The sequence below is a fragment of the Pan troglodytes genome, chromosome 9, assembly GCF_028858775.2.
Source record: "Pan troglodytes isolate AG18354 chromosome 9, NHGRI_mPanTro3-v2.0_pri, whole genome shotgun sequence".
NCBI lineage: Eukaryota > Metazoa > Chordata > Mammalia > Primates > Hominidae > Pan > Pan troglodytes.
In genome coordinates, this window is record NC_072407.2 from 63,294,820 (window position 1) to 63,320,446 (window position 25,627).

The window sequence follows — 25,627 nt, forward strand, 5'->3', positions numbered from 1 at the left end:
CCCTATAGCTTACCGTTGTCATTTCCAGAATACGATAAAAATGAAATTGCACGCTGCGCACTCGTTTCCGCCTTCTTCCCTCACAGTCATGGTCTGGGAGTCCACACTGTGTTAGCAGTGGTTTGCTCCTTTTGTATTGCAGAGAAATGCGGATACACATGTAGATGTACATATATCGCCATTCATCTCTTTCTCCATTAGTGGACATCAGGGTGGTTTCCAGTTTGGGGCTGTTAGCAAGCAGTGCTGACATGAGCTTTTGTGTACAAGCTGCGTAGCAACATATGCTTTCACTTCTCTTGGGCAAATACCTAGGAGGGCAATTATCGTGTTGTACGGTAGGTGTATGTTTAATTGCCTAAGAAACTGCCAAACTATTTTCCAAAATGTTTGGACCATGTTTAGATAAACAGCACAGGACATTTTTGAATACTATTGCAATATGTTTTTCTGCAACTTCCAGTGCAACAAACACATTTCAGAGTATCCAGAAATTCGGGAAACAAGGGTTAAATAGTGATTATTTATTGTACTTTGTTCAGGTTAACAACTGGACCCATTGCTTCAAATGTAGAGGTACTACGCCTGAAAAAGTGTCTAGCAGTTAAAGAAAAACATATTGAGCCCAGAATTTGGAGGTATAACAAATATAATATTTTAAAATAAGTGTATCCTATGTTTCCTGAATTTTGGGCCACCCTGAGCCTGGAAAAACGATCAGAAGGGTCATCTCAATATGTTACGCATGTTATAATGATAGCTGTGGTTTACTTGCCAGCCATAAAAGCTACATTTATTTGTTGTAGAAGATTTAGAAAATACAAATAAGAATAAAAATATAGTTCCTATTCATCATAATGCTATTTTCTCCTGTGTGTTTTGCTAGGTGCTTGTGTGTATTTAATATTAATCATATTTTTTATCTCACACTAACTTCCTAAAATATCTCCTTATTTACAAAAGCAGTACTCCCTCATAGCAAAATTTTAAAAACAAAATATTAATAATTTAAAATTAAAAATTGAAATAAGAGCCTCCTACCCAAAGTTAACAACCTGCTCTGCATCCTTCCAGACATTTTTTACACGGGTTCGGTCCTTTATATGTACATATGTGTATGAGCATTGCATTATAAAACATTTTATATAACATTGCGTTATAAAAACATGTATAAAAGATATGTTTTTGAACACATATATTTTAAAATTTATATCATTTCATATCATATTTTTAACTAGTAACAGGCATTAAATATTCTTAGAAAAAAGTTTTGAATATCTACATACTATTCCATTGTATAAGTGTGCCTTAATTTATTAAACTATTACTCAAATGTTAAAGCTCTTGGTCGAGTCTATTTGTGTGTGTGTGTGTATGTGTGTGTAGTAATACTGTGATAAGCATTTTTTGTCATAAAATTTGGCCACATCTCTAATTCAATGCATAGGATAGAGTCCTAGAATTTCTAGATCAAATTATATATCATATTAATAATCTTAAACAACTGTTATCAAATTGTGTCCAAAACGTTTTAACCAGTTTACCCTTCAACTGGTCAAAATTCAGTTCAACCGTTCTAAAATTTTTTAACTTTTAGAGTGAATAATCATGTCTCATTGTTGAACTAATTGACATGCTCATGATTATTACGGAGCTTAGCATTTTTTTTCATATGCTTATTGGCCATTTCTACCTTTCCTTTTGTAAATTGCTTACACTTTAATCTATTTTTTCATTAGGTTCAATCTTTTTCTTATGGAAATATAAAAGTATTTAATATATTTTTTAAATTCCCAGCATTTATAACAGTGCATCAACCATTATAAGCACTCAAGAAATGTTAAATGAAGGAATATATGCAAGGGATAGTAATCATTTTTTCTATATGTTGCAAATATATAGCAAACAAATAGCTTCAAATTTTGCTCACGCTTTTTTTTAATTTAAAATAGAATTCAAAATGCTATTTCTATTTTTCTTCTGTAGCTCCTTTATATTCTATGTCTGGTAAGTCTTTCCCTCATTCTTAAATCAGATAAACCTTGGCCTATATTATCTTCTCTTTCTATTTTTATAAAATACTTAAATCTTATTATCTGCAAGGGCAAACTCTGTTTCATCACTCCCATTTTTCAAAAAATTCTCAGTAATTGTCTCCAGCTTATCCTTTAGGTAAACTTTAAAATTACTTAAATCCCCCCACTACACACATACAAATACCATTTGGGTTTAGGGAGAACTGCCTTCAACCTATAAGTTACGATACTTGGGGCCTCTGTCCCTCATTCCCCTGGGATCTTTGTTGGAGTCAGTTGGAAGGGATGCCAAGGTCAGGAAGCCAATATGATATGATGCCCACAGCACCCCAGAGCTCTGCACCAGCCTCCAGGTTGCCAGGCGTGCTCAAAGATGATTCATTAATTAGTAAGTATTTTTAAAAGACAGTCATCACGTCCATGAGATCGGGGTCAAATAGGCACTCCCTTGTGCTTCAGGTTGCAATGTCAATTGAGAGACAGCTGTTAAAAGCACCTGGAAAATGCGTACCGAGGGCTTTAACAATGCCTGCGCTTTTGACCGGGAGACCCACATTTAGAAACTGCCAAGAAAACAGTGTAGACAAACATACGCACAAAGATGTCCTCTACTATATAAGGAAAAACTAGAATGAGATGTCTAACATCTAGGAAACCCATCTGGTAAATGCCGGTATCTAGATCTAAGAGAATTTCATGCAGTTTTCAGAAGGGATTCTTCTTACAAAATCCCAGCAAGATGTACAGCAAACAAGCCTAGGGCTGCCCACGATGCTCTGAATGGTAGATTTGGATGGGATTCTTTTTTTTCTTTCTAGTTTTTAAAATAGTTTTCCAAGTTTTGTGCCATAAACATGTATTTCCTTGATAATTTTTTTGAAACCTATTTTAAATGAGCAATTAACATGTTTAAAAATTAATATAGGCCAGGTGCGGTGGCTCACGCCTGTAATCCCAGCACTTTGGGAGGCCGAGGCAGGCGGATCATGAGGTCAGGAGATCGAGACCATCCTGGCTAAAACGGTGAAACCCCGTCTCTACTAAAAATACAAAAAAAAAATTGGCCGGGCGTGGTGGTGGGCGCCTGTAGTCCCAGCTACTCGGGAGCCTGAGGCAGGAGAATGGTGTGAACCCGGGAGGCGGAGCTTGCAGTGAGCCGAGATGGCACCACTGCACTCCAGCCTGGGCGACTGAGCGAGACTCTGTCTCAAAAAAAAAAAACATTAATGTAACTTTTTATTATAACAAATCCACACTCATAGAAAGGAAAAAAGAATAAAAAAGGCTAAACACTGCACAAAATCTCTAAAGAAGGTAAAAATAATCTGGAATCCTACCACCTGGAGATAACCACCTCTATACATACACATACCTATATGTAGACACACATACAGAGACACATGCATGTTATTTGCAAATTGCTTCCTTTCCTCATCAATATGTCATGGACATCCTTCCACAGCAATAAAAGTCCATCGACCTCGTTCTTTCTTAATGATCCATGTGAAAATATTTCCACCCATACATCTTGTCTTATGGACGTACCATTATTTATTTAACCAATGCTCTATTGATGCACCTCGAAGTTGTTTGCAACATTTCACTTAATCATTAACATACCAATAAATGATCTGGACTGCGGGGGTCAGCCTCTGCTGTAGTGTTAATATTCTACTGTGAATTCACTATTCAGGTCAGGGCATCAGTTTCGTCCTTTGTAAGACAAGGACATGGTGATTCCTGAGGTGCCTCCAGCTGTAGTATTCTCTGATTTCCTGCAGTGGCAGCTGGTTTCTCAAGAATATGAAGTGCTCGATGTAATTTAGAGCAATCTGCACAGCTAAGAATAGGGATCCTCTCTAAAATGATACTGTGGAAGCCCTCAAATTACCGCCAGACTTCAACAGTACATATTTCCCGATCTGCAGGGTGACTGGAAGGTGGCTTCTGATGCCAACTTGGGCTACAATCATGCTGGAATGCAGCTCTGTCTTCAGTCAGGCCAGTAGCATTCAAAGAAGCACAACTGTGCAGCCATCTGCCTTTCTCCCAGTGGTCGAGTTCTCTTTTTCTACAGACTGCTCTCAGAGTTCTGCCCGTTTTCTTTACCTGCACTTTTCCTTGAACCTCAAACATACATACATATTAGGATGCCTTGAGCTCGGTGTTTGCTCTGCAGCAAATCTCTCAATAATCCACCTGCTATCAGCATCACACCCCTGACAAATGCTCCTAATGGGCCTCTTCCCAGCAAAGAGCTTTTGATGTTGCATAGCAAGCACGAGAGTGAGATTCAACCAGGCAGACTGGCTTTATCTAACCACAGTAACAACAAACCTTAACTGGGCACCTACTACGTGCCAGGCACACTTCAGTTTGCACATCACTTCATTTCTGAAGACTGGCCAGTTTCTGAAGGCAGTTAGGAAAAACCCTTGTTGAGAATTCCAGCTTTAAAAAGTGCCTCTGACTCTAGAAACCAGGTTTAGAAAAGCCAGTCCTCTGATGCATAAACCCCCGCTACAACAGTAATCGCACCTAGCAGCTTGTATCATTCACAAGCATTCACTTGGTTTGGCCCTGAAGAGCTGCTTTTACTGACTTGTGCTTTGGGGCAGACCTTCAGGAATTGAGGGATTTTGTAGGAAACAGCATGATGAAACTTGCTGTTTGTTGCTCATAAAGATGATGAGAATGTCTTTTGAGACAGTAGAGAGGGTCCTCAAGCCTCTGGGTTTGCCTCTTTGCCTTGGCCACCAGGAAGCTCAGAATCAAACCAGTGTCCCACCACCTACAACATGAACAGACCTTTTGATATGATGCATCATGTGGATAACTTTCGCATCAATTCATCTTTTCACCCGTGCTTTCCTATCACCCAGAGTTCTCTGGGTTATTTTTCATCCTGCTCCGTTTTTGTGTACTGTTGCCTCATACTTATGGTGAATGGGAAGGGAAATAAATGTTACAAGTCAGAGACAGGACAAAAGACTGGCCCCCTAGCTCCCAGCCCTTTCCCCAACCTTTGATGATTGGGCCACCTGAAGAGGGGGAGTCACTTTGATGGGCTGATCCGAGTCATCCCCAGTCACTGCAATTTCAGAACAAAGTGCACCGTGGGCCCTTTCCACATCTTCTTCAACCACCTCACCTTTTGTTCTTACCCATCAAAACAGATCTGATCTCTTCCCTGCCCACCAGGTAAAAGTGACAAGGTCAGCAACTCAAAATCACCCTTGAAGGGCCATCTCCTATGGATCCAGAACTCTGAATTAGTAGCCCCTCAGGTTCCAAGGTGACTGAAAGGAAGCCTGAATTTAAAACCAAAACCCAAAACGCCTTCTACCACCTAAAGCCCCCACACTGCTGCAAAGCACAGGCAAGAAGTTGACATCAAGTGCACGTCTGCACCAAACTGCACAATCATCACCTTCCTTCTGGTCATTAAGCTTCGGTGCTCATCGCCTTGCTGCCTGGCCCACCCTCCCTCCGGGTCCATCCACTCTGGTGCTGCTGTGAACCCTGCCTCCTCCAGGAAGCCTTCCCTGACCCATCCATTCAGGCCTCCATTCTGTTTCCACCTATTGCTAGCTCAGCACAGTTCAGCAGGTAACTGCTTCCAATCCTGCCCTGTCCCCCCACCCCTCCCTCCTGGCTGCTGCCCTCGGCTAAAGCCACGTGGATGCCTGTTCTTGAAACACCAGCCCGGTTTCAAATGAGATCACAGAAAGCTACCTGCTTGGCTACACACATTTCCTTTTTAACGAAAGTTTAGCCAAAGCTGTTATTAAGACCTGACCTTAGGCAAGAAGTGATGGTAAATTCCCCATGCTGCAGCATCTTGTAAATGGTTCAAATTAGGATAAACCCCAACACCCAGCCCAGCATCACAAAACAACAGTTCAAAAGAAACGCCCCTCCATACAATGTGTCTCAATGTTTGCTGCGCTTGTACCCCCCGACCTTGAGTTTTAGTTACCTCGTCTCCTGTCAATTTCTTATCCAGTGGAATGTAGGTAATCACGGTGCCCAGCTCACATTACTAAGTAGTTGTTTCTTTCCCTGCTCTGTGTTTCAGTTTCCTCATCTCACTGGGTTGTTTTGAGTCTACGTGAGCTAAGGCATGAAAAGTGCTTAGAATGGGGCCAGCAATCTTCAAATGCTGGGGATTAATAGTGATAGAATTATCAAATCATTGTGACAATCTTAGCACAGTGCCTGGCATTCAGTAGGCACTTGATAAACCCTAGCTGCTGATGCTGTGTGCTCCTTACTAACTTCTAAGATTTCAAAGCCCTTTACATGTATTTTTCACACATGGACATAGCACGTTCAACTGAATTCTGTGTTCTTTGTACAACTACACAGTTTCACCACTGTGGGAAGAGGACACTTTTCTTATTTTGTAATGAAACAATGATTTGGGTGGCACATCATAAGTTTAGTTTGCTTTTCTTTGTTTTCCTTTTTAAAATTTAATTTAATTTAATTTAATTTTGAAACAGGGCATCACTCTGTCTCCCAGGCTGGAGTCTAGTGGTGTGATCATGGCTCACTACAACCTCTGCCTCCTGGGTTAAGGTGATCCTCCCATCCTCAGCTTCCCGAGGAGCTGGAACTACAGGCACGCACCACCATGCCTGGCTGTTTTTTGTACTTTTTTGTATAAGTGGGGTTTTGTCATGTTGCCCAGGCTGATCTGGAACTCCGGGGCTCAAGCAATCTGCCTGCCTCGGCCTCCCAAAGTGCTGGGATTACAGGTGTGAGCCACTGCACCAGGCCTGTTTTCCCTGTTAAAGTAAACGGATTGATTGATTATCTCCCCCTTGGCTCCTCCTCATTTTAAAATGGCATGAATGAAACAACGTCCACCACAGAAGTCCACAGCCTACAGCCCCACTCTTTGTCTGCCACTAACCACTGTGTCCTGGCCCTGGCTCCCTCTGCTCCAGCTCCAAGTGACTCTGTTCCCCTCCCATTTCCTTCCCCTTCCAGTTTCCTCTGTGGCCTCACAGGGTTGTGTCTCGTGCCAGCTCACCCGTCTTTTCTGGGCTGCTCCATCAACCCCTGCTCCCCAAAGTCTGTCATTTTTAATGGCTGTTTAATCTGAGTGGCTTTTCAGTCCTTTCCTTAGTTATGATTTCAATGGCATATGGGTTTTCTACCCAACAGATAAGTTCACGGTGGACATTTTAAGCGCACAACTCTTTCCCCTTTAAATTGTGTCCTTAAAGTTAGGACATTTAAAACAAGAAACGTCATCACATTTTTTTTCCTGGTTTAAATGTAATATACAATGAAAGGAGACTGGAGTATGCTATCCGCAAATATGCCACTTTGGCATAAAGATTAATTTGAGCTGAAATCAATAAGCTCTCTGCCCTCCCCCTTTCTGAAAGTAGGGATCTGTGACTCATGCCTGTAATCCCAGCACTTTGGGAGGCTGAGGCGAGAGGATCACTTAAGTCTAGGAGTTCAAGACTAGTCAAGGCAACACAGGGAGACCCCATCTATACAAAAAGTTAAAAAAATTAGCCGAGCCTGATGGTGCATGCCTGTGGTCCCAGCTACTCAAGAGGTTGAAGTGGGAGGATCGTTTGAGCCCAGGAGTTGGAGAGGTGGAGGTTGAGTGAGCTGTGGTCACACCCTGCACTCCAGCCTGGGCGACAGAGCGAGACCTTCTCTAAAAAAAAAAGAAAAGTTTTCTTTGTAAAAGTAACATCAAATTCCATTTGTGAAGGTATCTCTTTCTCATACCAAGAAGAGGAGGACAACTCTTAATCACAGGTGATGTGGACCACTTTTATTAGGCAGCTTGAGTTTGCATAACAAATCTTACTCAATAACCCTTATTAAATAACCCTAACCTTCCATTAGCTCCCCCCATATATTTACCTTCCAACAATTTACTGCCCTTAGAAGTCATAACCTCCTTTTTTCTTAGTCTAGTTGCTTCTCCAAGATTTACTGCCTTTTGTTAAAATAGTATATAACCCCTTCTTTGGGTTTTCACTTCTTGCCTGTGAAACCCTCACTTGCATGTGAAATATTTTCTCCTGTTCGATCGTCTTTTATCAGTTTGATTCTCAGGCCCAAGTCACTGAACCTAAGAGGGTAGAGGAAAAGTCATTGTTGTTGCTGTTATTTTATCTCTTCTACATAGTCGTATGTGACATTTTAGAAAATCCACAAATGTCTAAAGGAAAACTTTAATCACTCATAAATAACCTACCTACCCCTGAGACAATGAAGCTCCCATCGAGGCACCTTTTATTCTAGCCTCCCACCCCCTTCTGCACAGACACAGAGGAAGTGTGAGCTGATAGAACAGCACAGAGAGCAGGGGCCTGGAGGTGCAAAGACCCTGGCTACTTCACCTCCGAGCCATGCAACCTTGGGCAATCATTGAACCTTCCTCAGCCTTGTTTCCTCATCTGTGAAATGGGGAGAAGATGAGGATCTGCCTCACAAGGTTGCTGGAGGACTCTAAGACACAGCAAGGGCTGGCTACACAACTGGCATGTGGTCAGTGCCCACTGGGTCATAACTACTTAAATATAAACTGTCAGTACAGAAATATCAGTAATCGATATTTTATAAAATAGAATTATAATATATTTAAACATGACATATTTAACATTTTATACATTAAAAATGTAAAGTTATAAATTACAAATTAAAATATATAGGCCAAGGTGAGAGGATCCCTTGAAGCTAGGAGTTTGAGACCAGCCTGAGCAAAAAAAAAAAAAAAAGGAAAAAAATAATAAAATATATGATGTATCAGTGATTACACTGTAAACTACACAGGCAGCTTTGCTAGCTGCACTTTATACGCTATCAATAGCGTTTCCCATCATGACAAGCTGCTACATCATTTTTAATGGCTGCCGAGGCCTCATTTCACAGTGTCTTTGATTTTTAACAGGACCAGCTGCTAATTTGGGTGCCACAGCAGCACAGCTAGGATAGGAGAATCATTGAGATTCCCTGTTCCAAAAAAGCCATCTCCAGCCCACACTCCCTTCGGCTTCATTAATGCCTCTGTAGAAGTGGCTTCCTGAGCACTTGGCCTTTGATTTGTAATCACCAGCTAACACCAACAAACCAGCTCTGGAGGAATCAAACAGGGAGCATTTCAACTCCAAGTGCCTGGACAGAACTGTTGCATTCTCTCCCAGGCCCTGCAGGCACCTGCACTTGCCATTTCCTGGGGCTTGGGAAGGAATCCAGAAAAGTGAGAGGCTTTTATACTCCGAGCAGGTCACACTGAAACCACCGGATCCCTGGAGCCTGGGCTCAAATCCCAGGGAGCTTTCCCTTCTCCTTCGGGCACTTGAAACATACTTAGCAGGTACGAGGGCAGGTGTCCCACCCCATTCCACAGGTTTGGACACACAAGTTCAGAAAGGAGGAGAGCCTGGGCCAGTGTCACATGGACAGCAACAGGGCCTGGGTCCCTCCAGGTCTGGCTGAGTCCCTATCCAATGCCCTCCCCCACCCATGTTGCTTCCCAGGAAAGATGAGCATCCTCTTGAGACAGGAGCTCAGAGCAGCTGATGGCTGGAGGTCAAGGGTACAGGACTCCCCGTCACACCCACACTTCCCTTCCTGACCAGGGACCCACCCAGAGGCTAGACAGCCCAACACAAGCACAGGCCAACCTGTACCCCATGCTGAGCTGTTCATCGTCTTGGGGTAGCTCCGGGCAGGTCCTCGTCTGCAGTTCCCACCCAGCCCTGCCTCTCTGGAGCAGGCCTTCCAAACCAAGGGGGACAAGGCAAGCTCTGACCTCGCCATCCCGCCACAACCACAGTGAGCGTGGACCCACAGATGAGAGCTCCCGCCTTGCCCCTATCTCCCAACCATGGCCTGAACTCTGCACCCTGGAGCAGTCCTGCCCTGGGGGCTGGAGACCTGGGGCAGCAGGTGGAGAAAGTGGATGTCCTAGCACTGCTACGAGCAATCAGTCCCCAGAACAGCCTGCGCTGTCTCCCCAACACTGTGGAAGAGAGAACGGAGAGCAGAAAACACAGTCTATATGCCTGGGAGCGGCTTGTTTCTGGGTCTAGTCTCTCAGCATCTGGGAGCTTTCTTTAATTAACACTGAAGAGCAGTGTTCAGTGTGTTCCTGGCTCTCCTACCTGGGGGAATCGGGTTAAGCCCAAACCACACATCATGGTCCTCTTTCCCGCTGCAGGAAGTGAGCCCCTGTCTCTTGAGAGATAGTGAGCCACTACTCAATTTAAATTGATTTCCTGGCCTCAGCAGCCTCAGAAAGTTCTTCGTGGCTGGTGGCTGCCCCTGTGTAGGAAAGCTGCCGTAGCAAAAGGATAGGAATTCTCAAAAGCAAATGGGGCCAGGTGCGGTGGCGCATGCCTATAATCCCAGCCCTTTGGGAGGCTAAGGCAGGTGGATTGCTTGAGCCCAGGAGTTTGAGATCAGCCTGGGCAACATGATGAAACCCCGTCTCCATTTTAAAAATACAAAAATTAGCCAGGCGTGGTGGTGTGCACCTGTAGTCCCAGCTACCTGGGAGGCTGAGGTGGGAGGATCCCTTGAGCCTGGGAGGCCGAGGTTGCAGTGAGCAGAGATCGTGCCACTGCACTCCACTCTGGGTAACAGAGCAACAAGACCTTCTCTCAAAACAAAACAAAAACAAAAACAAAACAAACCAACCAAAAAAAAGCAAATGGGAAAAAAATGGGTGCTCAGACTTGTAGCTGAAGCCAAGGGTTATCAGGGACCATGGGTGGGTTTGGAATTGAGTTGACGGGGTTCGAGTCCGGCTCTGAAACTTTGTGGCAGGTTAAACAGCAAGGAATTTCAGCTTTCGAGTGGGGACAGTAATAATCCTCAGAACTCAGTTTGTCCAGCTGCAAAACGGCAAAATAATAGGAAGGGAACCTGGTGGCAAAACTAAAAACAACCAAAATGTCCAGCAACTGGTGAATGGAAAAACAAAAACAGTATATCCGTGCAATTAAATAATACCCAGCAGGGGAAAAGAACACATATGCCTACCTGCTACAGCATGGATGGACCTCAAAGACAGTATGTGGATGGACCTCAAAGACAGTATGCAAAGTAAAAAAAGCCTCACACGAAAGACCACATATTGCATAATTCCATTTATCTGAAGGCAAAACTACAAAGACACGAAGTAGATTGGTGGTCACCTTAGTCTGGGGTAGAAGTGAAGAGTGACTGCAGATGGGTACCAGGGGATCTTTTTACAGTGATAGAAACATTATAAAACTGGGCAGGTCAAAGTGGCTCACACCTGTAATCCCAGCTCGTTGGGAGGCTAAGGCTGGTGGATCACCTGAGGTCAGGAGTTCGAGACCAGCCTGGCCAACATAGTGAAACCCCATCTCTACTAAAAATACAAAAATCAGCCAGGCGTGGTGGCACTCGCCTGTGATCCCAGCTACTCAGGAGGCTGAGGCATGAGAATCGCTTGAACCCAGGAGACAGAGGTTGCAGTGAGCCGCGATTGTGCCACTGCACTCCAGCCCAAGCAACAGAGCTGACTCTGTCTCAAAAAAACAAGAAAAAAAATTATAAAATTGGACTGTGGTTGCACAGCTTCATAACGTTACTAAACAGAATTAAACTTTTAGTTTCAACCAAAACAAGTGAAGTCACCTGCAGTCCCATCTATTTGGGAGGCCAAGGTGAGAAGATCACTTGAGATCAGAAGTCTGAGTCCAGCCTGGGCAACACAGTGAGGCCCCATTTCTTTTTAAAAAGTGAATTTTACAGTATATAAATAATACTTCAACAAAGCTGTTTTTAAAAAGTGGCTGGCACATAGTGTAAGGATCAGTTCAGTTACCATATAGGAGAGTGTTTTTGAAAATTGTCATGTGCTATGGAGAGGCCAGCCCTAGTGATTCATAAGGCTATAGCGGAGAGTGGGTGTGACCGCACTACCAGAACTGGAATCAACACGGAACTCCAGAACTTACTAGCTGGGACCGTGGGCAAGTTCCCTAACGACTCTGGGCCTCTGCCTCTTCATCTCTACCATGGAGATGGTAACAGTTTCAGCCTCACGGGGCTGATGTGAAGATTAAATGAGTTAACACGAGCAAGCCGCTGAGGACAGCCTTGCACATGGTCACGCACTGAGTAAACGGCAGCTCTTGTTCTCATCCTCATCCTCACTCTTCTATCCCAGCAGCGCAGAGGGGGCCCCCAAGATCAAGAGCAGGGCTAGAGACACGTTCTGTTCATCACAGCGTCCATTCTGAGGTTCACGCCATTTGTCACAGTTCCTTGGGCTTCGGATTAGATGTGGTCATCTGTCCTGAACCTCCTCACGGCCCCACAGGCCCAGAGCTGGGCTCTGCCCAACATGGGGCTGCTTCCTGTTCCCCAAACACTGGCCACAATGTGAGGTCAGCCCAAAGGCATAGGTGAGGAAGAGTGGGGTCCCTGGGACAGGAAGACAGGGTGACAGGGGTGGGCCAGCTCCAAGGTCAGGGAGAAGTCACAGGCTGAGCATCTCAGAGCCCCCACTGCCTAGTACAAAGAAGCATAAGAAGGCTGGCTCACTCTCATTGAGCCCTATATCATCCCCTGCATTAGAGCCAAGAAAACTCAGCCTCCAAGACACGGAACATATTTTCCTGGGTCAGAAGCAGCAGTCAAACCTGGTCTATTTATGCCGAAGCCCAAGTGCAGGTGCCCAGAGGAGGTATGTTAAGGTGGGAGATATGTTAACGTGGGGCAGGAGGCTGGGGATAAATGAGGGAGGGAGGGAATAGGGGCTCAGCTCTACTTCTGCCCCCGCCACACATACACTGGGCTTACCTCTCCCCTCAACACACATGCTCTAGATAACACTTCCTCCAAGGGCATTTGTGAAAATGCAGGTTCCTGGGCCCCACTCCGAACCAACTGAACGGAACCTCTGGCCTAGAAACAGGAAACCTGCATTTTTTAAGTGTCCCCCCGGTAATTCTTAAGCTATTTTAAGCCGGGCGCAGTGGCTCATGCCTGTAATCCCAGCACTTTGGGAGGCCGAGGCAGGTGGATACCTTGAGCCCAAGAGTTCGAGACCACCCTGGCCAACATAGTGAGAACCCCCCATCTCTATTTAAACGAAAAAAAAAAAGAAATTTGAGAACAACTGCCCCCAAATAAGGTGAGAAAATAGCTGCAAAAATAGAAAAAGTTCCATCAGAAGAGATCATCAGTTTATCCTGTCAAAGAATCACAAAAAATGAGAAGGCCCCAGCCTGCCACTAAAAGGCTTTTGGCATTCATTTATCATTGTGAACAAATGGGGATTTTTAAATTTTGAGACCTCAAAGTGTGTTGATGAGCAAAAGCTTCACACTGAATTCTCACAGCAACGTGGTGGCCTCACACCTGTCCCCATATACAGAGGGAGAAACTGAGGCCTGGAGAAGGGAAGGCCCAGAGCCGCCTACATGAAGCTGGTCACTACACCATTGCCTGCAAGTTCAGGTGGATGCAGACCTCAGAGCTCCATCCTGAAGCCCCCAAAGGTGCTTTTCTTCATCTAGTCAATGCTCCACTGCACCTAGCCATGACCAAAGTGTAAATCTCAAACCGGGGGCCACCCGGTGACACTCATTTGTCAGCAGGTGCTGCCCCAAGTGACCAGCCGGATGGATTGCTCACTGTGACCTTATGCCTGCAGGGCCCTTAATGGTTTACAAAGGGCTTCTCCAGCACTGCCCGATTTGCTCACAATGATAATTAGTCGTCACAGTAACAAATGGGTCTGCAAATGAGGATCAGACCCAGATAGGGGGCTGAGCTCTGGCGCACTGCCTGGAACCCTGGTGCTCAACCCTAGCGAAGCTGCAGAAACTGCTGAGGTCTGTGCCTACCCCAGAATCCTGACTTAGCCTGGAGTGCTGCCTGCACAAAAGGATTTCTTATTTGAAGCTCCCCAGGGGATGCTGAACAGCCCCAAAGGAAGCCAGGCTGGATTTCAGGCTCCTCTGCCATGGAGCTGCAGCTTGGTTAGGGTCCAGGTGCTTCTCCCTGGATTACCTGGAGAACACCCATCGCCCCGTGTCCCTGGCAGGCTCACCAGCTCAGCCTTCCTTGACCCCCAGCCCCCTGGCTGTACCTTACCAGCCCCTGCAGTTCCTGGGAAACAGGTCTTACCCAGATCCCAGAGTGCGCCTCAGCCCACCTGTCACCTTCCCACTCTAGAAACTCAACTCCAAACCCACCTCCTCCATGAAACAAGCGAGGAGTCACAAACATCCCCAGTGCCACCCCTCTGAGTTCCACAGGCCTGGCTCGGGCACCAGCATCTCAAGCATGTGGGCCGAGGCCCGGCTTCCTGCCCTGGGAGCTGGTCAGGCCATTGCTCATCCTCAGGGAGGTGTCAGTGCTGGTAGAGGCTGCAGATTGCCTCAAATGTTTTAGAATGTGACGCTTCCCCCAGGGACCCAAGGTTAACCGATTCCAAGCACTCAACAGCACTAAGAGTGCATTCTCTCAGTGCATCCTCAAACCAAGGCTATGAAGCAGCTGTTGTTACTACCTCCATTTCACAGGCATGGAAAATGACGCTCAGAGAGGTTAAGTAACTCAGGCGGGTAAGTGGCAGGGCCAGGATTCGAACTCAAGTCAGACGGACACCACAGTCCACGCTCCTTTTTACAGCCACACTGTTCCACCCACCTTGCCGTCCTTCTCACAAGAAGACACAGGAGGAAAGAGTCTCAGATCAGGAGTCGGAGCTGCACAGCCGTGCACTAGGCGTGTTGCCTCAGGAGGCCAGGAAAACGGCTGAGTCCCGCCTATGGTTTGGGCTGAGGCCCATAGTGTGGCCTGTGATTTATCCCCCATGCAGGACACTTTGAAGAGTAAAAGAGGCTTTTAAGCTATTAATAATGATGATAGGACAGTGTTGGTCAGGACTGTCCCAGGCAAGCAGGATATGGGGTCACCCAACATGGAGTTGAAGTTAGCTAAACTCTTGGAACCTCGATCTCCTTATATTTAAAGTGAAGATATCATGAACACCCACTAAAATAATTTGTGAGACCACACTAAACTATAAAACCTTACATCCAAATGTAGGTGTTTTGTTTTGTTTTTTAATTTACAACAACAAACAAGACTGGGTGAACTCATTCATGGTCTAACTTGACCTTGGGCAAGTTATTTTCTTTTTTTTTTTTTTTGAGACGGAGTCTCGCTCTGTCACCCAGGCTGGAGTGTAGTAGCGCGATCTCGGCTCACTGCAAGCTCTGCCTCCCGGGTTCACGCCATTCTCCTGCCTCAGCCTCCCAAGTAGCTGGGACTACAGGCGCCCACCACCACCATGCCCGGCTAATTTTTTTTGCATTTTTAGTAGAGACGGGGTTTCACCGTGTTAGCCAGGATGGTCTCGATCTCCTGACCTCGTGATCTGCCCGCCTCGGCCTCCCAAAGTGCTGGGATTACAGGCGTGAGCCACCGCGCCCAGCTGGGCAAGTTACTTTCACGCTCAGGACCTCAGCAAAGTAACTGGTGGTGTGATGAAGGGGTCTGCCCGCATTTGAGTTGTAAACTGACAGCAGGTGGGCCACATTTTCCCTATATGACAAGTTTTGTTCGGTCAGTAGAGTGTTGACGTTCTTGAATTTGAATGCCACGGCCCTGCCACACCTTGTTGGCTTGTACCTGGCCTGGCCTGATCACAGGGTATAGACATCTGCCTGACCCCTGTAGGTGCCTAGGTTTGCAGCCCCTGGAATAGACACATTCGAAAGCCCCTTCTCATCCTGACATCCTAGGAGTCTTCCTAGCACTGGTAAGTACCCCGACTGAAGGTGTATAGGTAGATTAGTTGCAACGGATGTTCCACATTAACCTCTTAGATGAGTAACGTTCAACATTAATCAAAACACAAGAAAATCTCCTCCTATGCAATACCAAAGTCTTAATTCAACAGTCAGTCAGGAGAAATAGAGTCGCAGAATCAAAGGGTCGTCACAGCCGGGTGCAGTGGCTCATGCCTGCAATCCGAGCACTTTGGGAGGCTGAGGCGGGAGGATTGCTTCAGCCAAGGAGTTCGAGGCCAGCCTGGGCAACATAGTGAGACCCTTTCTTCTAATAAAAAAAAAAAAGAAAGAAAGAATAAAAGACATTCAGTCGGGGTTTTGGTTTTCCACAAGTTGAGGTTGCCAACCTCATCAGATTAACCTCGAACCCTGACAACTAAGGAAAGAGAGTGGAGGAAGCAAAGAGCCTCTGCCACCTGTGTGAGCCTCAGATTCCTCCTCCATAAACCCGAGAGACTGATGTGTACCTGGCTGCATTGAGAGGGCTGCGTGAGCTCCACCGGGCACAGAGTCCAGCAGGCAGAAATGCTCAGTAAACAGAGCCCTACCATCCACTCTGCTCTCGTCCACCGCAGTAGGCAGCCTTAAAATGGGGTCACTCTGCATAAAGAACAAATACTTGTCAGCAGCTCCACCCTGCCATCTTTCTTGTGCTCAGCTTCTTGGAGAGGCAACGTGGTACGCTTTGAAGGAGCACTACATTTGGAGTTTTGATGACTTGCATTTGAATCTTGGCTGTGCCTTTCGTGGCAGTGCAACCTCCAATGACCTCCTTGACCTTTCTGGGTCTGTTTGTACATCTGCTAAAAGGGGATCATGATGACCTCTGCCCTGCCCACCTCACAGATCCTCATCCTATCCATTGATAACCCCACCTGTGAGATCCTGTAGTAGCTGATGTACATGTTAACCGTCATTATCAGTTGAGAAACTTCTCAACTAGGACCAAGCCCTTCACATCTACTCCTGTTTCTGCCACTGAAGCAAATTAAAAAATAATATATATATACATATATCACCTTGGACCTTTTATTTTCTAGCAAGGACTATCCATAGTTATTATCTACACAGGGTGGCTGGTCCCAGGGGTGTGATTCCCATTTGGGGTAATAAGTACATGCTCTTCGTAGCAACTGCATATGAGGTGAACAAATACAGCATGCCAATAGCGGAACCCTATCGACAGATGAAGCCAGGATTCCAGCACTTACTCCCAGAGCCAGTTCTTCGTTATTCAAGATACAAGATCAAGGCTGGGTCCAGGTTCTGTTGAGCCTGAAGCCTATACAATTTGGGGGTCCCTCTTTAAAAAATATGATAATACACAAATAAAATTAGATAAAGGGTGCCTGTAATCCTAGCACTTTGGGAGGCCAAGGCGGGTGAATCACTTGAGGTCAGGAGTTTTAGACCAGCCTGGCCAACATGGTGAAACCCTGTCTCTATTAAAAATACAAAAATAAGCCAGACATGGTGGTAGACGCCTATAATTCCAGCTATTCAGGAGGCTGAGGCACAAGAATCTCTTGAACCCGGGAGGCGGAGGTTGCAATGAGCCAAGACCATATCACTGCACTCCAGCCTGGGCGACAGAGCTAGACTCCATCTCAAAAAAAAAAAAAAAAGATAAATGGCCTTGGGAGGGTCCTAAGACTGACCTTCTCCAGCCTTGTGGTCAGTCTGTCTGGACCTGTCTGCACATCATCCCTTTAATTATTTCCCAAAAGCTCTACATCACAAACGCATTATTGAAGATGAAGAAACGGGGCTCAGAGAGGTAGAGGAATTTGTCCAACCCAGTTGTCCAGGAAAGACCAGGCACAGTGGACTCCAAATCCCATATTCTTCCAGCCACAACATGCATTTCTTGAATAAATGCTAAAAGATGTGGTGGGTAATTGGTATTGATGAATGGAACACAAATTTGGGGCAAGTTTCAGGTTCACCCTATCCACACCCGACCCGACTCCCACCAGAACTCCTGAATATCACAAACATCCTTCCAGGACCCCACACACAAAAAGTCCCAGGTCATAACCATATTAGAGTAATGGAAAATGAGAAAATGGAAAAAACCTCCATCATTCCCAGCAAAGACTCAACAGGGCCCTCATGAAGCTCCACCTTGTTCCCACTGAGGCAGCTTCCGGCAAGTGCCTGTTTGTACAACCAGCGAGAAACACAGCTCTTGCTGATCTTAATTCTTACCCCCACTCATTCAGTTGTCTTATGATGACAGGCACCTCAATTCAGTTTCGCAGCATCCCAAAACGTGCCGGAGTAGGCTGGGTGAGACTCTCGGGGCTCAAAGTCTATCATTACATCTTGGTTGCGACCACAGAGGGTTTTTTTTTTCTTTTAAACACCAGCTCAAGGGCAGAAGAATTAGTCAGGGCACAGATCTTCCGGATCGCTACTGTATGGGGACCATAATATCACTGTAAGGCCCCTGTGCTGAGCCACAAACCCCACTTGGAACAAAGAAAACTCCCAGGTACTTTACCAGACACCAATTGCGCCATCCTGTTTGGGACACAGTCATTTGGCACTCCAGGTTCTCAACCCATAGTAATAACGCCTCATGCTTTTGAAACTGAAAAATGCATCCAAAAAAATCTCAGTGACACATCATGACTCATGTCCCACCCCCACCCCCACTCCCACCTCCCTCCCGCCCCACCCCAGGGAGGGGGGCTCGTCCTTTTCATTCACCCCTGATGTGAAACCAGGTTGGTCAGTGCCTGTCAATTTCACTTCCTGTTTCCTTGCTTCCATCAGAGAGCAGAGCTGTGAGGAGGGATAGATATTATGCTGTGGTGCAGCCAGACAAGCCCCGCCTTGTTGTGCCTCCAGAAGAAGCACATTCTTGGCCTGGGTGGTAACAATAACATCTGGATGGAAATATCAAGTGGTATCAGGCTTCCAGACCACCATTCATGAAAGGTGCATCCACTCAGTAAGCCTCTATGGAGGCCTCTTCTGGGCCAAGTGTTTGTTCGAAGTTGTGTATGGACAGAAAGATATTCCTCCTCTCAAGGTGCCCACAGTCCAGGGCGTACTGAGAAGCCAACAGATAATCAATGCAGTGAGATGGCTGTGGGGATTGGGGTGTTACAGAATTGGGGTGGGGTGGGGACAGCCTGCTTTCAAGGAGTCTAGGCAGGCATCTCAGAGGTGACAGCCAAGACTAGATGGAGGACAATAATAAGGATGATGACGATGATGACACTGATGAACAATATGTCCAGCGTTTTCTAACACTTTGCATTTGTTAACTCACGTATTCTTCCCAGTCACCCTTATTCCCACTTTATAGAGGAGGGAACTGAGGCATCAGGATGGTGAGTAACTGGCCCAAAGTCACATAGCTGTTACAAGCACTATATGAGGACAAGCTGACCTGCCAAAGACAGCGTAGGGATCAGGACGGAGAAAGTCACAGAGAGGAAAGGGCATGGCATTTATGGAGAGCTGCCAACATCTTGGGGCCACACAGCAAAGGGCAAAAGTGGTCCCAACATGTGGGTGTGTGGCCCACAGACACACTTTGTTGATGGCCCATATAGTGTTTTAAGATATATATATAAACCAACGCTTGAAAATTAGGCTATTTCATATAAAAACCCAGATTCCCAAAATTATGTTGAACAATCAGGATCTGGAAACATGGAGGCCATATTCTTCCATGGCAATAATCAGAGTTGGGTTGGTTCTCTTTAGATGGGGTGTAGCCTTCACCCTGTTTCCCTACAGCCACTTCCACTGCCTGATGTCCCCTTCATCCAGTCCCATTAATCCACCAACGTGACCTGCCTGGTGTGTGTGAGACAGGGCAGAGTCAGGGCACAGAGCTACAGAACTTGGACTGAAGCGTTTCCAGTAAGAGGAGGGCAGTGGTGATGCAGCCAGACTCCTGCTGCGTGGAGATGAGTCCAGCAGCTCCCTGGAAGAGGGACTGCATGGAGCATAAGACTGCAGCAGGGAAGAGGAGGAGAGGATAAAGTACTGTTCATGCAGGATCAGAACCGGGGCAAGTGTGAAGAGGCCCCTCTACTGAACTTCTATGGAGGTTGATTTTACCGGAAATCTTTTCTCTATTTTCTCCCTGGGGCTCAGGATATAAGCTATACTTAGCAAGCAGTACTTTTTCATATGGAAGACTAAGATTCGCAGAGACCCTGCCAAGGCAACTTACATAGAGCCAAAGGAGAAAAATTAGGCAGATGCTCTCGGGGGAGTTAATTTTAAGGCATTACAGCATTTAATACACAGATTCCACTTCAGTGTTAAACCAAACCAGTCGCAGAGGCTTAAAAAACAGTGGCCAGGTCAACCACTTCACTTTACCCCCAGCCCCCAAAACCTCTCCTGCCCACCATGTTTTCAACTTGAAGCCACACTGAACCATGGAGCACTGTTAGGAAGGCTGGAGGTGGGCAGAGGGGACAGCCCGAGATCATGTGCCACGAGAAGCTTCCCTCCAGTTGGGGAGATGGGGCCAAGCCCCATGGACCACGAGTGAGAAAGACACATCATGTTTCCATTTCACATGTGCCATTCACGTGCTTAGTTCTGGGATGCTGCAGAGAAGCAGCAGTTACAGACCTGCTGATGGTGTGGTCAGGAAAGAAGCAGGAAAAGGGTGGGGCGCGGTGGTGGCTCACGCCTGTAATCCCAGCACTTTGGGAGGCCGAGGCAGGCGGGTCACCTGAGGTCAGGAGTTCAAGACCACCTGGCCAACATGGTGAAACCCTGTCTCTACAAAAATAAAAAATTAGCTAGGCATGATGGCGGGCGCCTGTAGTCCCAGCTACTCGGGAGGCTGAGTCAAGAGAATTGCTTGAATCCGGGAGGCGAGGGTTGCAGTGAGCCGAGATCACGCCACTGCACTCTAGCCTGGGCAACTGATTGAGACTCTGTCTCAAAAAAAAAAAAAAAAAAGCAGGAAAGTAATTTGACAACTAGGAGATCTATGACAACACTTCACTCAGCTGTGGAAAGATCTTGGGTGTTAGGGTCACATTTGACAATTCTGCCTGTTTGCTGTGTGGCACTGATGCCTGGCTGAGCTTCTCTGTGTCTGTCTCCTCATCTTTTAAATGAGAGCGCTTTGTACACCGGGAAGTGACCTGTGGATGTGAGAGGCCCTGTTGCTATGTGTCCTCTTCCTCATTGCTTGCCTATTTTACTATATTTTTTTTTGAGACGGAGTCTCGTTCTATTGCCCAAGCTAGAGTACAGTGGCGTGATCTCTGCTCACTGCAACATTCGCCTCCCAGGTTCAAGCGATTCTCCAGCCTCAGCCTCCTGAGTAGCTGGGACTATAGGCACGTGCCACCACATCCAGTCAATTTTTGTAGTTTTAGTAGAGACAGGGTTTTACCATGTTGGCTAGGCTGGCCTCAAACTCCTGACTTCAGGTGATCTGCCTGCCTCGGCCTCCCAAAGTGCTGGGATTACAGGTGTGAGCCACCGCGCCTGGCCACTTGCCTGTTTTTCAATCCAGGGCTGGTCCCCCGGCTGGAAGTCTGCAGAGAGGGTCGAGCCCTCCATCTTTCCTTCTCTCCCTTCCCAAAGTTTCCCAGCTCTGCTGCTATCCCAGGACCCTTTCTTAGGCTATAAAATCCACACGAAGTTGCTATTCAAAAAGATTCCCGCATTTCCTACTTTGAAAGGGCACCCTAAGGAGTGACTAACAGTGATATTTCAGGAGGCACTGGGTGGTCATGTCTTGAGCGCTCAGATTCTACCCCATGAGCATCTACATTCAATCAAGCCAGAGACCAAGATAAAAGCTAAAAAACCCAACCAAGTTTCCAGGTTTTCATAGTGGTTGGCTCCATGTAGACTGGAATTAGCAAACAGGTTTCAATCCATGTACCAGATCTGATGGTATGAAACACTGATTATGGCCGGGCACTGTGGCTCATACCTGTAATCCCAGTACTTTGGGAGGCCAAGGCAGGAGAACTGCTTGAGCCCAGGAGTTTGAGACCAACCTGGGCAACATAGCGAGACCCCGTCTCTACAAATAATAATAATAATAATAATAATTAGCTGGACATGGTGGTGTGTGCCTGGGGTGCCAACTACTCGGGAGGATGAGGTGGGAAGATCACTTGAGCCTGGAAGGTTCAGACTGCAGTGAGCTATTATTGTGCCACTGCACTCCAGCCGGAGCAACAGAGTGAGACCTTGTCTCGAAAAAAAAAAAAAAAGAAAGCAAGAAAGAAAAGAAAAAGAAACACCGATTATGCAGAGAATCAGTCTGAGCCGCGTCTGAACTCAGCAGACACGCATACTATGATGGAGTAGAGATGCTGTCGGGAGCACACAGAGCAGTCATATGCGTGTTGCATATTTGTTACTGTGTAGACAAAACACCTAGGCCAGGGTTGTCCAAGCTTTTGGCTTCCGTGGGCCACACTGGGAGAATTATCTTGGGCCACGCATGAAATACACTGACACGGCAGGGCGTGGTGGCTCATGCTTGTAATCCCAGCACTTTGGGAGGCCGAAGCGGGCGGATCACCTGAGGTCAGGAGTTCAACACCAGCCTGGCCAACATGCAGTCTGGCCGTCTCAACTGAAAATACAAAAAGTAGCTGGGCGTGATGGCTGGCGCCTGTAATCCCAGCTACTCGGGAGGCTGAGGCCGGAGAATCCCTTGAACCCGGGAGGCAGAGTTTGCAGTGAGCTGAGATCACGCCACTGCACTCCAGTCTGGCGACAAGAGTGAGATTCCATCTCAAAACAAAACAAAACAAAAAGAAAAGAAAAAAGAAATATACTGACACTAATGATGGCTGATAAGCTAAAAATTCACACACAAAAAAATCTCATAATGTTTTAAGAAAGTTTACAAATTTGTGTTGGGCCGCACTCAAAGCCGTCCTCGGATGCGGGTTGGACAAACTTGACCTAGACATTCTGCCTCTCTTCCCTTGGGCCCCCCCCAGGTGTCTGGCCTGCGTAGACCAGCCCCAGTGCACGCAGCTGGAAGGTGCAGTGCCTGTCGGAGGCACCCGTTTCCCCACCAAGGGCCTCATGTTCACATGCCCACTCCACGTTCACTCTATCATCCATCTCACTCCGTTTTCTATTGAAAGCACCCTGTCACCTTTCGCGTTTCCAACTCAGGAAACAGCAACCACGGAACAGAAGAAAAATCAAGATCCCATTTGCCTTGATGGATTCATTTCGATACAACTTCACTCAAGAGCTCGCCGCTTCCTGATTTCACATTTCACCATCAAAGACGAGGGCCGGGGCAGAGATGGGGGATGTGGCCCAATCGGCAACATGCGTGGCTGAGCAACAGGTTTCTGTCAGGAGAGGCAACTCTGGGACCGCAGCTTCGGGATCCATCGGCCCATCCCAACAGCTAACAGAGGCAGAACATTCTGAAACATCGCCCACCTGTCCCATCCTACAGGCTCCCAAGCCAACTGTGGCAAAGGTGAACCAAAGCCCTGAGAGAACTCGAAGTGAGACAAAGCCAGGCTCTCTGTGCTGAGGGAAGCAAGGCCCAGAGAGGGCAGTGGTGTGGCCACTGTCACACAGCGGGGCTCTGGGTCCAGTCCCTCTCTCTGATTTGGGCACCTCCCCCCTGCAGCAAGCATTGATGACTTCAGATTACACGATATAGGAATGTCTCCATCCCTTTCCCCAAGGTGAGGAAAGGGCTCATATCAGTTAGTTGCTCAAGCAACCCCAGAACCAGGATTATAACAAGGTGGTGCTCTGCCACGGGGCTGACAGAGAGGACAGGCCCTGGCCAGAGCAGGGGTGGGGCAGGGACTGCGGACCAGAGGTCCTCCCCAGAGCTTTTCATGAGCAACTACTAGGCCCTTGATAGAGAAGCCCAGCATGACCGAGAGGCAGTCTATGAATATGGTGACAATGCCACACTGTGAGGATAGAACCCAGCCCCGGCTAAAGCCCACTGAAAGTAAGAGCAATAATGCAATTCATTCATTCATTCGACAAAGTCCATGCCAGGCTCTGTGGCTACAATCCTGAAAAAGACATAGTATCTACGTCTTCAGGTTGCTTAAGTAAAATCATTAGCACTAAACAAAATGTGGTATTCATACAATAAAGCACAACACAGCAACTAAAAAGCAGGAACTCCTGCTACACTCAAACACGGATGAATTTCATGGGTATAATGAGGAGCTGAAGAGGCCAGGCACAGAAGAGTCCATACGCTGCAATTCAAAACACTACTTACGGAAAGCTGGAGAACAGACCCATAGTGAGAGACATCAGAACAGTGCTTAGCTCTTGGTGGGAGGGGGCGGCTGATAGGAGAGGCTCTAGGGAAACTTAATGGGGGATGAAAATGTTCTAGATCTTGAGCTGGGTGGAGGTTACACGGTGTATGTGTGTGTGGGTGTGTGGGCGTGTGTGTGCATGCAATATATATAAAAAAAGTTTTACATTTTAAAAAATCATTAACAGTGTTTACACTTCTTTTTCAGAGCTAACCTTACATATGCTTGATCAAATGACGAAAAGCTTCAGCCAGAAACAGTTTTGCCTGGGTTCTGAATCTTCCCTGAGCTCTTAAATTCTACCCAGTGAGCATCTAGGTTAAAACCTGGATAAAACCTGGATAAAAGATTTAAAAACTCAACCAAGTTTCCAAGTTCTTGTACTGCTTGGCTCTGTGTAGATCCGAGTTAACAAACAGGTTTCAATCCACATACCAGATCTGATGGTATGAAGCACTGATTATGGCTGGGCACAGTGGCTCATGCCTATAATCCCAACACTTTGGGAGGCCCAGGCGGGAGGATAGCTTGAAATAGGAGACTGGGGCCCTTGCAAACCCACTGAACTTCCTGGTGGTCACAGTGGACAGTCAGCCTGGGGAATAAGTCTCTCTGTGAAAAATGCAATGAACACAAGGCCCCTTTCCATGGCCTGTGCTTGGAACCAGCAAAGGAGTCGGCCATTCTGCATCCTGAGCACAGACAGAGGAGCTGTGGGTGACAGATGGTGCCTGCCAGGAGCAGGGATGCATGAGTCTCAGGTCAATGACAGATGCGGCTGGAGCCCAGTGTGGAGGCCCCAGGCTCCAGCGTGACCTAGTTTTCGAGATTGATGGGGCTGGCGTTGATGGCCTCCCGTGCACTTTCCTCTGTTCAGTGGGGGGCAGAGAGAACCCAAAATAGCAACGCCCTCCCCCAGCCCACACTTAGACAACAGGTGACTAAGAAAGGAAGGCAGGAGGGGAGGTGGGGAGGGGAATGGCAGGCGGGCCAAGTTGGGTGGGCTCCGGGGCAGATATGTCTGCCTCTCTTCTCTGGGGCACGACTGAGGGGCAGAGAAAGGCCAGGCAGTGACAGTGACTTCACATGCGCTGCTGCCAACGACCCCCATCCCTCCCAATCCACCGTGGTAACACCAATATGTTCCCAGCTTGGATCTCTCTCTCTCTCTCTTTCTCCCCACCCACGTTGGGCCCCAGACTCATACCCAGCCCTGTCTGCTCAGCATCTCCACTTGGGTGTCCGAGAGCATCTCAAGTGTCATATGGCCAAAAGCAAACTCCTGACCATCCCTATCTCAAGACAGGGCTTCTCCATCCTTCCAGGTGCTCTGGCCAAAAACTGTGGTGTCACCTGTGACTCCTCTTTCTCTCACATCCCAGCTACAATCCAGCCAGAAATCCTATGGGTTCTGCCTTCGAGATGTAGTCAGACTCTGGCCACTTCCCACCACCTCCACTGCGACCGCCCTGATCCTGGCCACCATCCTCTC

At 47.0% G+C, this 25,627-nt stretch overlaps 2 long non-coding RNA genes across 3 annotated transcripts in view; one reads left to right on the forward strand and one right to left on the reverse strand.

Moving 5' to 3' along the window:
• Positions 1 to 25,627, reverse strand: part of LOC134807352 (uncharacterized) — a 61,496-nt gene that overhangs the window by 14,157 nt on the left and 21,712 nt on the right. The gene's annotated exons all lie outside the window — the stretch shown is intronic.
• On the forward strand, positions 12,336 to 24,509 carry LOC134807353 (uncharacterized). The gene is made up of 4 exons (XR_010147564.1): positions 12,336 to 12,457; positions 12,630 to 12,738; positions 18,638 to 18,802; positions 24,343 to 24,509. It is a non-coding gene; the product is annotated as an uncharacterized LOC134807353 (long non-coding RNA).